This window comes from Heterocephalus glaber, unplaced genomic scaffold, assembly GCF_053883595.1.
Source record: "Heterocephalus glaber isolate CG9 unplaced genomic scaffold, H.glaber_assembly_v1.0 deba00000331, whole genome shotgun sequence".
In the NCBI taxonomy this organism is placed as follows: Eukaryota; Metazoa; Chordata; class Mammalia; order Rodentia; family Bathyergidae; genus Heterocephalus; species Heterocephalus glaber.
Genome location: NW_028258142.1, coordinates 37619310 through 37633587, shown reverse-complemented (window position 1 = coordinate 37633587; position 14278 = coordinate 37619310).

Below are 14278 nucleotides of genomic sequence, written 5' to 3'. Positions count from 1 at the left end.
CATAAATAAGTCTCAAAACCAGACTTCCAGATCACCTACAGCAACCCCAAAGGGAAACAAGATGGAACACTCTGATACTTAACCACCTGGACCCACTGAACTGGCAACAAAAGGGGATCTGGAAAAAATGAATTCAGAAATAATTTCTTAGATAACAGGAGAAATTGTGCTCCTAGTGCAAGGCATGATTAATAAATCTAGAGAGGAGCTGAGAAACATGATGGAATCCCAACATAAGAAACAAATGGAATCCATAAAACAGATGCAAATAAATTTCTAGGACATGAAAAACTCCATTGAAAGTCTACACAGCAGAATGAGCCAGTGTGAGGACAGAATTTCAGATATAGAAGATAAGATTGCAATTAGTGACCAGGAAAAGAAAAATTGCTTCAAAATTATAAGGGAACATGCGAAATCAATCCAGCAGCTGCTAGATGATGCAAAGAAGAATAACATAAGACTGATTGGGCTCAATGAAGACACAGGAGAGAGTGCAGATGACATAAAAAAATCTCTTCACAGAAATAATAGCAGAAAACTTCCCAAGCAGGGGAAAAGAGCTTGACATACAGATAAGTGAGGTATATAGGACTCCAAATACCCTTGATCAAAAAAAAATCTACACATAGGCATATAATTGTTAAGATTCCAGAAACACAACAGAAGAACAAAGTTCTCCAAACAGTCAGAGAAAAGAAACAAATCACATACAAAGGAAAGTCCATCAGAATCACAGCAGACTTCTCAACACAAACCATCAAGGCAAGAAGAGCTTGGAGTGACATATTCCAAGCCCTTAAAGAAAACAGCCTCCAACCCAGATTGATGTACCATGCAAAACTATCTTTCAAAATGGATGGAGAAATAAGATACTTTCATGACAAAGAGCACCTTAGGAACTTCGTGAATACCAAACCAGCACTCCAAAGAATTTTACACAATAGCCTAGGAAGAGACATTGAGGATCACAACCCCCAGGAAGCAAAGCAGAATGAACCCATCTGGCATGACAAGAAATTAAATGTAAAGGGGGAGAACCCAACAAAAAGAAAAAGTCATGGCAATGACAAGTCAATACATTTCAGTTATAACCATCAATGTTAATGGTCTCAATTCACCAATCAAAAGAAATAGACTGGCAGAATGGATCAAGAAACAAAATCCAACAATATGCTGCATACAAGAAACACACTTAATTCAAAAGGAAACTCATAGACTGAAAGTTAAAGGGTGGAAAACCATAATGCAAGTGACAAGAACCCCCAAAAAAAGCAGAAATAGCTATCCTCTTTGCAGATCAAGTAGATTTAAAACCAACACTGGTTAAGAGAGATGAAGAAGGACACTACATCCTTGTAAAGGGAAGAATCGAAGAGGAAGAGAGGACAATCATAAATATCTATGCACCAAACACTAGTGCACCCAACTACATAAAACAAATACTAACAGACATGAAAAGTCATATATGCACTAATACAATTGTAGTGGGGGACTTCAACACCCCACTGTCACAAATGGATAGATCAACTAGACTAAAAATAAGTGATGAAATACAAGAACTCAATCAAACTCTTGAACAAATGAACTTAAAAGATGTTTACAGAGTCTTCCACCCCACAAAATCAGAATACACATTCTTCTCAGCTGCACATGGGTCATTCTCCAAAATAGACCACATACTCACACATAGAACATGTTTAAGTAAGTGCAAAGAACTGAAGTTATCCCCTGTATATTATCAGACCACAGTGCGATGAAACTGGAGATCCATAGCAAAAGAAACTCAAAAAATTTCATAAACATGTGGAAATTGAACAACACACTTCTGAATACCCAATGGGTCACAGAGGAAATTAAAGAAGAAATCAGACAGTCCCTTCAATTAAATGACAATGACAATACAACATATCGGAATCTATGGGACACAATGAAAGCAGTCTTATGAGGGAAATTCATAGCAGTGAGTACACATATTAGGAAAACAGAATGAGCCCAATTAAACAACCTGATGCTGCACCTCAATCTTCTAGAAAAACAAGAGCAGGACAACCCCAAAGCTCATACAAGGGAGGAAATTATAAAGATCAGGGCAGAAATCAATACAATGGAGACTAAGAGAATGATACAAAAAATCAATGAAGCCAAGAGTTCATTCTTCGAAAGAATCAACAAAATTGACAAACCCTTAGCCAACCTTATCAGAAAAAGGAAAGAAAAGGCCCAAATCCATGCAATTAGGAATGAAAAAGGTGAAATGACAGCAGACCCAGGAGAAATCCAGAGGATCATCAATACCTACTTCCAGAATCTATATGCCAATAAGACAGACAACACAGAAGAAATGGACAGATTCCTAGATACATATGAATTACCAAAGTTGAATGAAGAACACCTAAAAATTCTGAACAACCCAATATCAACCAATGAAATTGAAAATGTAATTAAAAACTTATCAACTAAGAAAAGCCCGGGCCCTGATGGCTTCACTGCTGAATTCTACAAGACATTTAGAGAGGAACTGCTGCCACTACTGTTTAAACTCTTCAATGAATTTGAAAGGGAAGCAATATTCCCAAATTCATCCCTGGAAGCAAGCATCACCTTGATCCCCAAAGCAGAGAAAGACCCAACTGAAAAAGAGAACTATAGGCCAATCTCACTAATGAACATAGATGTAAAAATCCTTAAGAAGATACTGGCAAACAGAAGGCAGAAAATCATCAATAAGATGATACACCCTGATCAAGTGGGATTCATCCCAGGGATGCAGGGATGGTTCAATATACGAAAATCAATTAATGTAATACACTATATCAATAGAGCCAAGGACAAAAACCATATGATTATCTCCATAGATGCAGAAAAAGCATTTGACAAAATCCAACATGCATTTATGACAAAAACCTACAAAAAATTGGAATAGATGGTCTCACCTCAAACTGATAGAAGCCATCTATGAAAAACCAACAGCCGATATCATACTAAATGGTCAAAAACTGAAATCCTTCACACTAAAATCAGGAACAAGACAAGGATGTCCACCATCACCACTCTTGTTCAATATAGTTCTGGAAACATTAGCCACGGCAATTAGACAAGAAAAAGAAATAAAAGGAATAAAGATAGATAATGAAGAAGTCAAATTGTCATTATTTGCAGATGACATGATACTGTATATAGAAGACCCCAAGAACTCCACCAAAAGTTTTCTAGACTTAATAACCAAATTCAGTCAAGTAGCTGGTTACAAGGTCAACACACAAAAATCAATAGCTTTCCTCTACACCAATGCCAGACTCACTGAGAGAGAAATAGGGCAAATAATTCCTTTCACAATAGCATCCAAAAAACTGAAATACCTAGGAATTCACCTAACGAAAGAAATCAAAGACCTCTTCTCTGAAAACTATGGCACTCTGAAAAGAGAGATTGAAGATGATATCAGAAATGGACAGACATCTGCTCCTGGGTAGGAAGGATTAATATAGTGAAAATGGCCATACTTCCAAAACTTCTATATAGATTTAATGCAATTCCAATTGAGATCCCAGCAGCATACTTCATAGACCTTGAGAAAACAATCCAAAAATTCACTTGGAACAAGAAGAAGACCCAGAATAGCAAAAGCGATTCTAGGTAACAGAGACATAGCAGGGGGTATCACAATCCCCAACCTGCAACTCTACTACAAAGCTACTGTGATAAAAACAGCATGGTACTGGCAAAGAAACAGACTTGAGGACCAGTGGAACAGATAAGGAGATGCAGAAACAATGCCAGACACACTCAGCCATCTCATTTTTGATAAAGGAACCAAACACCCTCACTGGAGGAAAGATAGCCTCTTTAATAAATGGTGCTGCAAAAATTGGACTTCAACTTGCCAAAGATTAAAACTAGACCTATATCTCTCACTATGCACTAAACTAAAATCAAAATGGATTAAAGATCTAAATATTAAAATAGAAACTGTGAACCAGTTGGAACAGAGGTTAGGTAGAACCCTTGAAGACATCGGTGTAGGAAAAGCTTTTATGAACAAAACCTCAGTTGCCCATGAATTATCACAAACAATCAAAAAATGGGATCTCTTCTCATTAAAAAGCTTCTGCACAGCCAGAGAAACCACCAGCAGTGTGAAGAGACAACCCACAATGTGGGAAAAAATCTTCACCTGCTCTTCCTCAGACAAAGGTCTACTATCTTGAATCTATAAAGAACTTAAAAAGATCAGACCTCCCAAATTTAAAGACCCAATCCAAAAATGGGCATCTGAAATGAACAGACATTTCTCAGACAAAGAAGTAGAATTAGCAAATAAATACATGAAAAAATGTTCAACATCACTGGTCATTGGAGAGATGCAAATGAAAACAACCCTGAGATTCCACTTCACTCCAGAAAGAATGGTTGCTATCATGAAATCAACCAATAACAAATGCTGGTGGGGCTGTGGGGAAAGAGGAACCCTGCTCCACTGCTGGTGGGAGTGTAGACTGGTGCAACCACTGTGGAAATCAGTATGGAGATACCTCAAAGAACTAGGACTGGAAGTCCCATTTGACCCTGCTATTCCACTGCTGGGGATCTTCCCCAAAGAATTAAAAGAATCATACCACAGTGATATTTGTGCACCCATATTCATAGCAGCACAGTTTGTAATAGCTAAAATTTGGAAACAGCCCAAATGCCCATCAACTGGAGACTGGATAAAGAAAATGTGGTTTTTTAAAATAAAATGGAGTACTACTCTGCCATAAAAAATGAGAAATTAGAGACATTTATAGCTAAGTGGATGCACATTGAGGCCATACTCTTAAGTGAAATAAATAGGACACACATGTATAAATACTGAATAGTTTCTCTGGTGTGAGTAACTGAAAGTGTAAATAAGGACTAAATGTATAATAGGTAATGTGAAATAGCAAGAAAATGGCAAAAGGGAAGGAAGTGGAGGGCTAGGGGAAAGGATAGAAGGGAATGGTATTAATATGAGAAAATGGAAAAATAGGAACAAAATCTTTGTAAATAGGGAGGACTGGAGGGGTTGAAGGGAGGGCTGGGCAAGGGTGAAAAATAAGAACCAAGAGGGACCATGTAAAGGTGCAAATTTCCAAAGATGAATGTCATTATATTGTATACCTAAAATGTACCAATTATTAGAATGAATAATCGATGATGTAAAATAGGAATAAAAGGTCCAAAGGGGTAGGGGTAGTGGGAGGGGCTGGGGAAAGGAAAGGGAAAGAAAAAAATGATGAGAAATGGAAAAAATGGAAATAAAATCTTTGTAAATAGGGAAGGGTGGAGGGCTAGGAATGGGGAAAAAATAAGAACCAAGATGCATTATATAAAGGTACAATTCCCAATGAGAAATGTAATTGTGTTGTATACCTACAATGTACCAATAAAAGAATTTAGTACCAAAAAAAATAAAGATATCATGTCAATTCAATATCTTTAAGGAAAAAAAATGAGCTTTGAAATTGTATGTCACATCACATAAATAATTCAGTTTCAAATGGAAAATAAATATAATTATAAAAAGTAAGATAAAAAAGTAAAGATATCTACAAATGATGAATGGGAAAAGAAAATATAATTTATACAAATGAAACTACTCAGCCCAAAAAATGGATGCAAATATAGGCACAGCTACAAAATATACATGAACCTTGAAAATGTGCTAAAAAGAAGCTGGGAACAATTGTACATATTATTCAATTCTATTTTTATTAAATGTCCAAAATAGGCAGATATGCAGAAATAAAAAGCTTATAATCAGTTACTTAGGGGCTGCTCGTGAGAGGGAGAGAGCAGAGTGAGAAGAAAGGAATGGGCTTCTTTATGAAGTGATACAAATATTCCACAATTGATTCTGTTACTGGGTGCCTACGTCTGTCAGTATATTAACATCTAGTATCTTACACTCTCAACTATAAAGATCCTTATTTGTACTGTAAACTATTAAAATTTGCATTGGATAGATGAGACGTATCTCAGTAAAACTATTTTTTAAAAAATGAAATAAAACCTTTTAAATAGAGTAAACAGATAAAATATTCATGCTCTAAAGCTATAAATATTTACAAAAATAACTTAAAACACATTAAGCATAAAAACATTGATAAATACAAATATTAAAAATTTAAAATTAAATTATCTTGTCTTTAAGAGACTGAAATTTTATAAGATGCATACACATGAAGTAATCATATTTATAATGTATAAAAACTCTTATAATCAAAACCAAAGGGTTGTCTGAGAGTAAAATGGGCCCAAAAATGAAACTTTATAAAGAGAAGGCTATTTGGACAGCTAATAAAACTATAAAAGGTGCTCATCATCATTGGAGATCCAAGAAATGCAAATTAAAGATAGATTACAATATTATTACACATTTACTGGGAGAAATACAACTTAAAAATATACAGCATAGTATAGCATCTGTAGTATAGTTTAGTATAGTATAGTATCTGTGACTATTTGGAATATTTCAGAACTGTTATATATTGAATCCAGGTCAAAAAAATCTACTAAATTATTTATATATAAATTTTATGACTCAAACTTTGCACTTCTGGGTAAATGAAAAAAAATGCAGACATGTTTACCAAGCAGCATACAATAATCTTCATAATAACACTATTTATATTATTCTTATCCTGGAAACCACCTAATATCTATTAAGTTTAAACAATAAATATCTTGCATCTTTACATCTAATATAAATTTTTCAAAGCACTGGAAATGAAAAAATTATAATAGTTTAACTATGTTTACCGGTGAAGGGTATGCAAAGAGGGGTGTACTAGAAACTGAAAAAGGGAGAAGGAGTCCAAGCATATCACCTTAAAATATGCCAACTTTAGCAAAAGTATTGTGTTAAGCTGAAGGAAATGAAAAATCAGCAAACATAACAGAAACTCTCCCTTATTCTAAAAGCAGGTTACAAATTTCCCTTCTAAAAATGACATTCTTTCCACTTGCAAAGATATTCCTTTCTCCTGTATAAGGAAGAGAATGACTTATCTGACTAACAATTCGACTAAATGAACATTATCTTCTATATATTTCTTAGTTGCCTTTTCAGATTTTACTACCCTTGAGGGCCCAGACCTTCTTGTTTTGTTTAGTCACATTTGCATAATTTAGTCCTGCTTTGTTAAGATGGTATATAAAGCCTCAAATTCAAATCATGTTTTGAAATACTCAGTGTTAGTCCTTTCAGGGTACTATAATAAAATAATTTAGACTGGGTACTATATAAACAACAGAAAGTTATTGTTTATAGTTCTAAAGGACAGGGAAGTCCGTCCAGTATCAAGATACTTTTGAGCAAGGCATAGTGGTGCATCCCTGTAATCCTCACAAGTGGGAGGCTGAGGCTGGAGGAATACAGTGAGTTTGAGCCCAGTCTGGCCTACATAGTGAGTTCAAGGCCAGTATGACCAAGACTCAGAAAAACAAAACAACAAAACAAAAAAGATGCTTTCAGATTTAGAATTTAACGATGATCTTTATCTCATGGATGGCACCTTCTGTATGACCTCACATGGCAGAAGGGTCAAGACAGATCCCTGAAATCCCTTTTATTATGACACTAATCCTATTCATGAGAGTGGAGCCTAATAGCTTAATCACTTCTTCAAAAGGCCCTATCTTTAACACTATCACATTTAGGTTATGTCATATGAATTTGGAGGGAGATCAACATTTATACCACAGTATTCAACATTGATTCTTCCCATATGTAGTCACAGGTGCATGTAAACGAACTTGTTCTGTTTTAAATTCTGAGTTAATATGTCTTTTTTCAGTTTAATTAACAGCTTAATACACAGAAAATAAGAGGGTAGAGAGAAAGTAAAACCTCCCTCCCCCATCAGTGCACCAGAAAGCTTTCTAGGTGCTTTGATGAACTGGATTTTTTTTGGTTGTTGTTGTTTCTTTGTTTTGATCTTGGAGATGGTTAAACAGTGAACTCAGTGAAAATTCATGCAGCTGTATATTATGATGTTATGTGTGTTTTATTTTAAGAAAAATATATTTGAAATAGAGAAAAGAGAAACATCAAAGGACATGCAGGGAGAAAATAGCACTAGTAATGACAAGGGGACAAAAGAGTACCAGTCTACCAAGAAATAGTAGGGATAGTCTGAGAGAAGCCAAAGATTTTTTTTTCATTTTTTGTTTTTTGCTTTTTTTTTGTTTTTGTACTGGGGATTGAACTTGGGACCTTGCACTTTTGAGGCAGAGGTGGCAGAACCCCTGAGCTAAATCCCTGGCCCTTTTCATATGTTTCATTGGCCCTTGTACGTTATAAAGTGAAGTGTTTCATTTTGGCAAATTTGAATATGCATGGATCATATTTTAATCATTCCCTACTCTATCACTCCCCTTGCCATACCCTCACCTCTAGTTTCACTTTTTTGGGAAGTTACAAGGTGCATAATGTATTTTGGTCATATTCATTTCTGCCATTGTTCACCATTACATATCCTCCTCCCCCTTATTTCTTTTCTCTTTTCTGATAATAGTCTCCCTTCTACCTTCTTATGACCATGTTTTGTTTGTACATATTATGGAGAACATATAGTATTTATCTTTCTGAATCCAGCTTATTTTCTCCACATGATGAGCTCCAGATCCATCCATTTTTTTTTTTTTTACAAATGGCAAATTTCATTCTTTCTTGGCAGAAAAATACTCTGTTGTGCATGTATACCAGGAGTCCTTTATTCAGTAATCTGTTTATGGACACGTAAGCTAGTTCCATAACTTGGCTATTGTATATTGTGCCATAATAATCAAGGATATGTAAATATCTCAATGATATGTTGACTAATTCCTTTGGGCATAAACCAAGAATTAGTATATCTGGATCAAATGATAGTTCTATTTTTAGGTTTTTGTGGAACCTCCATCCTTGTTTCCAGCTGTACTAATTTGCATTCCCACCAGAACTGTAAAAGTGTTCCTTTTGCCCCATGTCCCTTGCCAGCATTTATTGTTTTCCAGTGTTCTAGATTATAGTCATTTTGACTGGTGTGAGATGGAATCTCATTGTAGTTTTGTATTTCCCTAATAGCTAAAAATGTTGAACATTGTTTCTTATATGTTGTCTTAGTTACTTTTCTCACTGTGTAGACAAAATACACAACACCCAAAGTTAAAGGAGTTTATTTGGGCTCATGGTTTGTAGAGATTTCAGTTCATAGTTGGCTGGCTCCAAGGCAGGGTGGCACGGCAGAGGATTAACAATTCGTGACAGTCAGCAATCAGGAAGGCAGCAAGTAGCAAGGAAGCATCAGCAGCCTGCCTTTCCCTTTTATCCTTTTCAGGCTACTTTGCCATCCAAACCCAGGGAGGGCCTTCCCATTATCCACACCTGGAGCTATCCCAAACCAGTCAGTGGACTAATTTAGTAATCACATACCCTTAACTCCAGCATCACACTCTTAATCCCAACGTCACACACCCTAGATCCAGCCACCTCTGGAAAGCCCCACCTATGACTGAACGAGGCTTTGGGGGTATATCTAGACATAAACCATGACATATGAATTGACCATTTGAACTTCTTCTTTTGAGAAATCTTCATTAAATTCTTTTGCTCATTTACTGATTGAGCTTTTTGATTTTTGGGTCCGTATCTATACTAGATATGAAACCTTTGTTGGAGAGTAGCTGGCAGGATTTTCTCCCATTCAAGATACTATTTCTTTACTCTATTGTTTCTTTGTGGTGCAGAAACTATGTAATTTGATGTAATTTCATTTGTCAAATCTTGCTATTACATCCTGTGAAGCCAAAGATTTTTAACTTCCCTTATTATCACAGTGGAAAAAAACATTTTGGTTTCCTGATAAGAAATTATCCATAGAAAATTCTTTTATGGTGGCTCTTAAACAATTTGGGATTATTCTCTGAATGTCAGGTGTAGTATGGAAACAGGGAAGTAATAACATAGCCATAATTTACATTTTTTCATCTGTTATCCACAAGTCTCAAGTGTTTGAGTCATTTCTTTGGTACTTGAGATGTAAATAGAGGACAAGGCCTTTGTAGTTTACTACTAGAAATTTTTATAATATAGAGGTAAAGATATTTTATTGAATTTAAGGAAGAGTAATCATTTTCTAATTATGAAATTTCAGGTTTCATTACACCAAAAAGGGAAAACATGAAAGGTAGGGTTTGGGAAAGAAAGTGCTTAAAGACCTTTCTGTAGTAGAAAATTATGCCTGGAATTCAACAAAAGTTTGATCTCAAGAAAGAGATCAAATCACTTGCGTTATAAAAGAAGCCTTCATTATTACCAGGAGGTAAATCCTTTGTAATTTGAATAAACAATTGATAAAGGGAATAATCACTTTTTCATTCTGCTTAGCATGTTAGTAGTCTATCTTTAAAATGAAAGTCCCAATGCATTGATGCTTTCACTTCTTCCTACTTACTAGTTTAAACTCTTCCAGATTTCTTCTACAGGCTTAACAGAGTTGCCTGTAGTATGGGTATCATGTAAACTAGGAATAGTAGTTTTTCGATGTGCTATGTCTAATGCATTGGCCCAGATGTATAATTAATCAATTGTTACGATGACAACCATGTGTGTCTCTGATGTATTCTAGTCACTATGCTTCTTGTATTCATTTCCAAGTAGGGTCTAATCTGTGCTTTCTAGATACCAAGACCTGAGCAGCTTTTCCCCCACTATGCCCCTCTGCCATGCCTTGGATTTCCCAACTGTGGGCTGTAACCATGACTGTCTATGAGGGCATAAAATTATTAGGGGACATTCTTCATGTAAACCACAGCACACAGTTAAAAATTAGGACTGGACTTCTGTTACTAGGTGGGAAAAAAGAATACATAATTTTTACCATAATTTGTGAATGTTGGGTAGTATGTCCCAGTGATGATGAAGTAACTTAGACATTGGGCAATCTCTTCCCCTAATCAAAGTTACTTCTACTTTCCCCAGCCTTCCTGGCAGCTAGGCATGTCATATTCAGTAGGATTTAAGAAGAGTCATTTTGCCCAAATTTATTTGAGTATCCTTAAAATAAGATGAAATAATTAAGTTCCTTTTTGCATATTTTCTGCTGTCTTGACTACAGGCACAGTGGATTTTGAGAAATAAACCACCATGCTAAATATTTTACAAAAATAAAATAGAAGGAATGTGGAGCTTGCAGGTTTATTTGAGATGAAAAGGAGAGACACTCTTTTGATTTAACCCATTACAATATTGAAGGGTCTGTCATAGAAATCCAATAGCAATTTTTGAATTTCTGTTACTTGCTTGTAAATAATGTGAGCTTTGGTAGATCATTTCAGTTTTTAAAGATACTTGTCTTATGTATGGAATGGGAACCATAGAATACTCATCTTGATTTTGATTTTGTGTGTAATATATGGGGTTCTCCATGCAAAGAGGTTAATTTATATATTAACATATAGTATGCACTCTGGAAATTTCAATTGCATTATTTTTATCTCAAACTTCCTATGGCTTAAATAAACTCAAGTCAACAAATTCTGTATTTCCAGATCTGTTTATAGCTGCTGTCTTTGACAGCTCATAAGTACTTTAAACTCATCATATCTGAAAAAAAGTTATTTTATACTATTTTCAACTTGTTCTTTTCCTACAGTTCCCATTTCAAGGATGTTATTATTATTGTCCAGCTACTTATGCAAACAAAAGTATACAATTATTTTTAACCTATATATTATCCAACTATTATTTTCAAATGCTTGTGATTCTCTCTATATACTATTTTCTATACATTCACACTTGTCCTTTACTACACCTGTGTCTAGTTCAAGTGTTCATCTCATTTACAATACTATAGCAGTCTCATAATGATTCATCCTACCTACATATAGTCATAAAGGTATCTTTTTATAGATGGGCACTTAGTCTGGCCAGTATCACACTTAAAATCTTCTCCATGATGGGTTTGGAATAAAAATAAAATACAAACTTCATCCCACAGTCTACAGTGCTTATGCTGTCACTGTCTATCTCTCAGTTTTATTCCCTACTTCTCCATCAGAACCTTAATCCATCCATAGAAATAGCTGGTGTGTACAGACTTCTGCACTTTCCCAACCAGTTGACCGGAACTGTCTTTGGTAATCTGCTGAACAACTTTATGAAATAGATGTTATTGCCAGACTGGAAAGTGAAAGAGTGAGAGGCCAGAAGCTTATTCAAATTCTCATAGTGACAGGTGGCAGACCTGGGGTTCCAGCCTACACAGAGTCTGTTCATGGAAGTGGGGCTACACTTGTAATACTAAACACTACTCTTTGCATGCTGTTTTTCCCCTTTTATCTCTTTCTTTCTTTCTTTCTTTCTTTCTTTCTTTCCTACTTTCTTTCTGTTCCTTCTTTCCTTCTTTTATTTCTTCCTATCATCCTTCCTTTTATTTCCATTATTCATTTTTGTTTGTTTGTTTTTTTGTTCCCTAATATATACCAGGTTTGTAATGTGGCTCCATTCCTAAGAAAACATTCAAAGTTTTCTTTTTTTTTTTTTTATGGGCAATCTAACTCAGGACCTTGCGCTTGTGAGGCAGACAGTAGAGCCACTGAGCTAAATCCCCAGCCCAAAGTTTTCTTTAATGCAATTAATCTGCAAAATTTTCCTGATCCTTCCAGGAAGATTAGGCACCTCCTGCCCTGTGTTGCAATGACACAAACCCCAATTTCCTCTTACTGCTCTTGCTCTCAGTTATAATTATTTGTCTGTAGAATTAAGCTGTGAACACAGCTAAGATCTTTGTCATACAACTTTGTATCCCAGGCATCAAATAGAGCATGAACATAGTAAACATTCTATAAGTAATTTTGGACCTAGGATTATAGAGAATAGTAAATCTATGAATGAATGAAAAACATTTTGATAGTAATATAGCCATACAAAGGCTTACTTACGTGCACACACACACACACACACACAAACATGTACACACATTTGTGCACATTACAAAGTAAAATCTAAAGTTTGCAACAGTAAAAGCAATTTAGTGAAATCTGGGCAACTTTATTTGTAGAATGAGCTTTGGAGCTAATGATCTAAACTGAATTTGTAAAATTTTCTCATGCATTCTTTTTTGTTGTTTGTTTTTGAAGCATATTATTTCTGAAGAAAAGCAAGTACTATGAAGACATTTAAAAATGACTCAAATCTGAGAAGTTATAACAAGACACCCTGTGCCCTCTTAGCTACATAGAGAAGATAATATTCTTGTTGGATACAGACACTGATTTACGTGTCTGTGTAGAAAAAATTAGTATATCCCATGAAAAATATCAGCTTTTACAAAAAGGATGATCTTTGCAAGGGCATAAGTAAGCATGGATTCACAACCCCATCACAATTTTGCTTCAGCAGCGGCAATTCATTATGATGCTGTTAAATTCGCAAGCCTCCCTGACTTTCCCCAAGCCTGTTTTGTCTGCTAGAAAGGGTTCACCTAGAACCTGCTCATCCTCCTGAAGTATACACATTCACAGTCACCCCTGCAAGTCTATTGATTGTCACTGCTCTGAGCTTTGAATCATCATGCCATAGTTAGGCTCTAATCAGGATTTCTGACCCATTGGACAACTCCATAGTGAACTCACCACTACAAAATATACTAGAGTAGACAATTATACCCATGTGAACAATATCTATTTGCCATGTTAAGATCTGGTCTCCAGGGACATTTTCTTTTTTTGCCCTCTCCCTCTCTAGGCACACTTTGAACTCCATTACAAGATGAGTTGCAGAAAGAATCCATCACTACACCCATCAGCCACAGTTTAGCTTTTATTCTAATAAGATAAGCAGTGTTAAAATTATGGTATGATTTTCTCCAAGAGAATATTTATAAAGGAAAATTTCTGAATCTGGAAAAAAATAACACACATGCTATTAACATGAGTTTATTTATAGTGCTATTGTGTTTGTGCTACTAATTGAATTGTCACTGACATTTACTCAAAGAAGGAAAATACCAAACATACATAAGTTGAATTAAATGAATGAAATTAGAAGACATTCTTAGAGGGCAGCTGGGCATTGAGGACATAGATAGCCAGCTACCTGTAGGCATATCAAAAAACAGAAGAGAATGAGAAGGGAGTAGAAGAAACCAACCCTGACAATCACTAGGGTCAAAATAGCAACTGGACACTGTATTTGGTAATTCTTCATGTGAATTTCTATGATATAGTCTGCATATCTGAAAAACCAGAAATTTGGGAGTCAAAGATG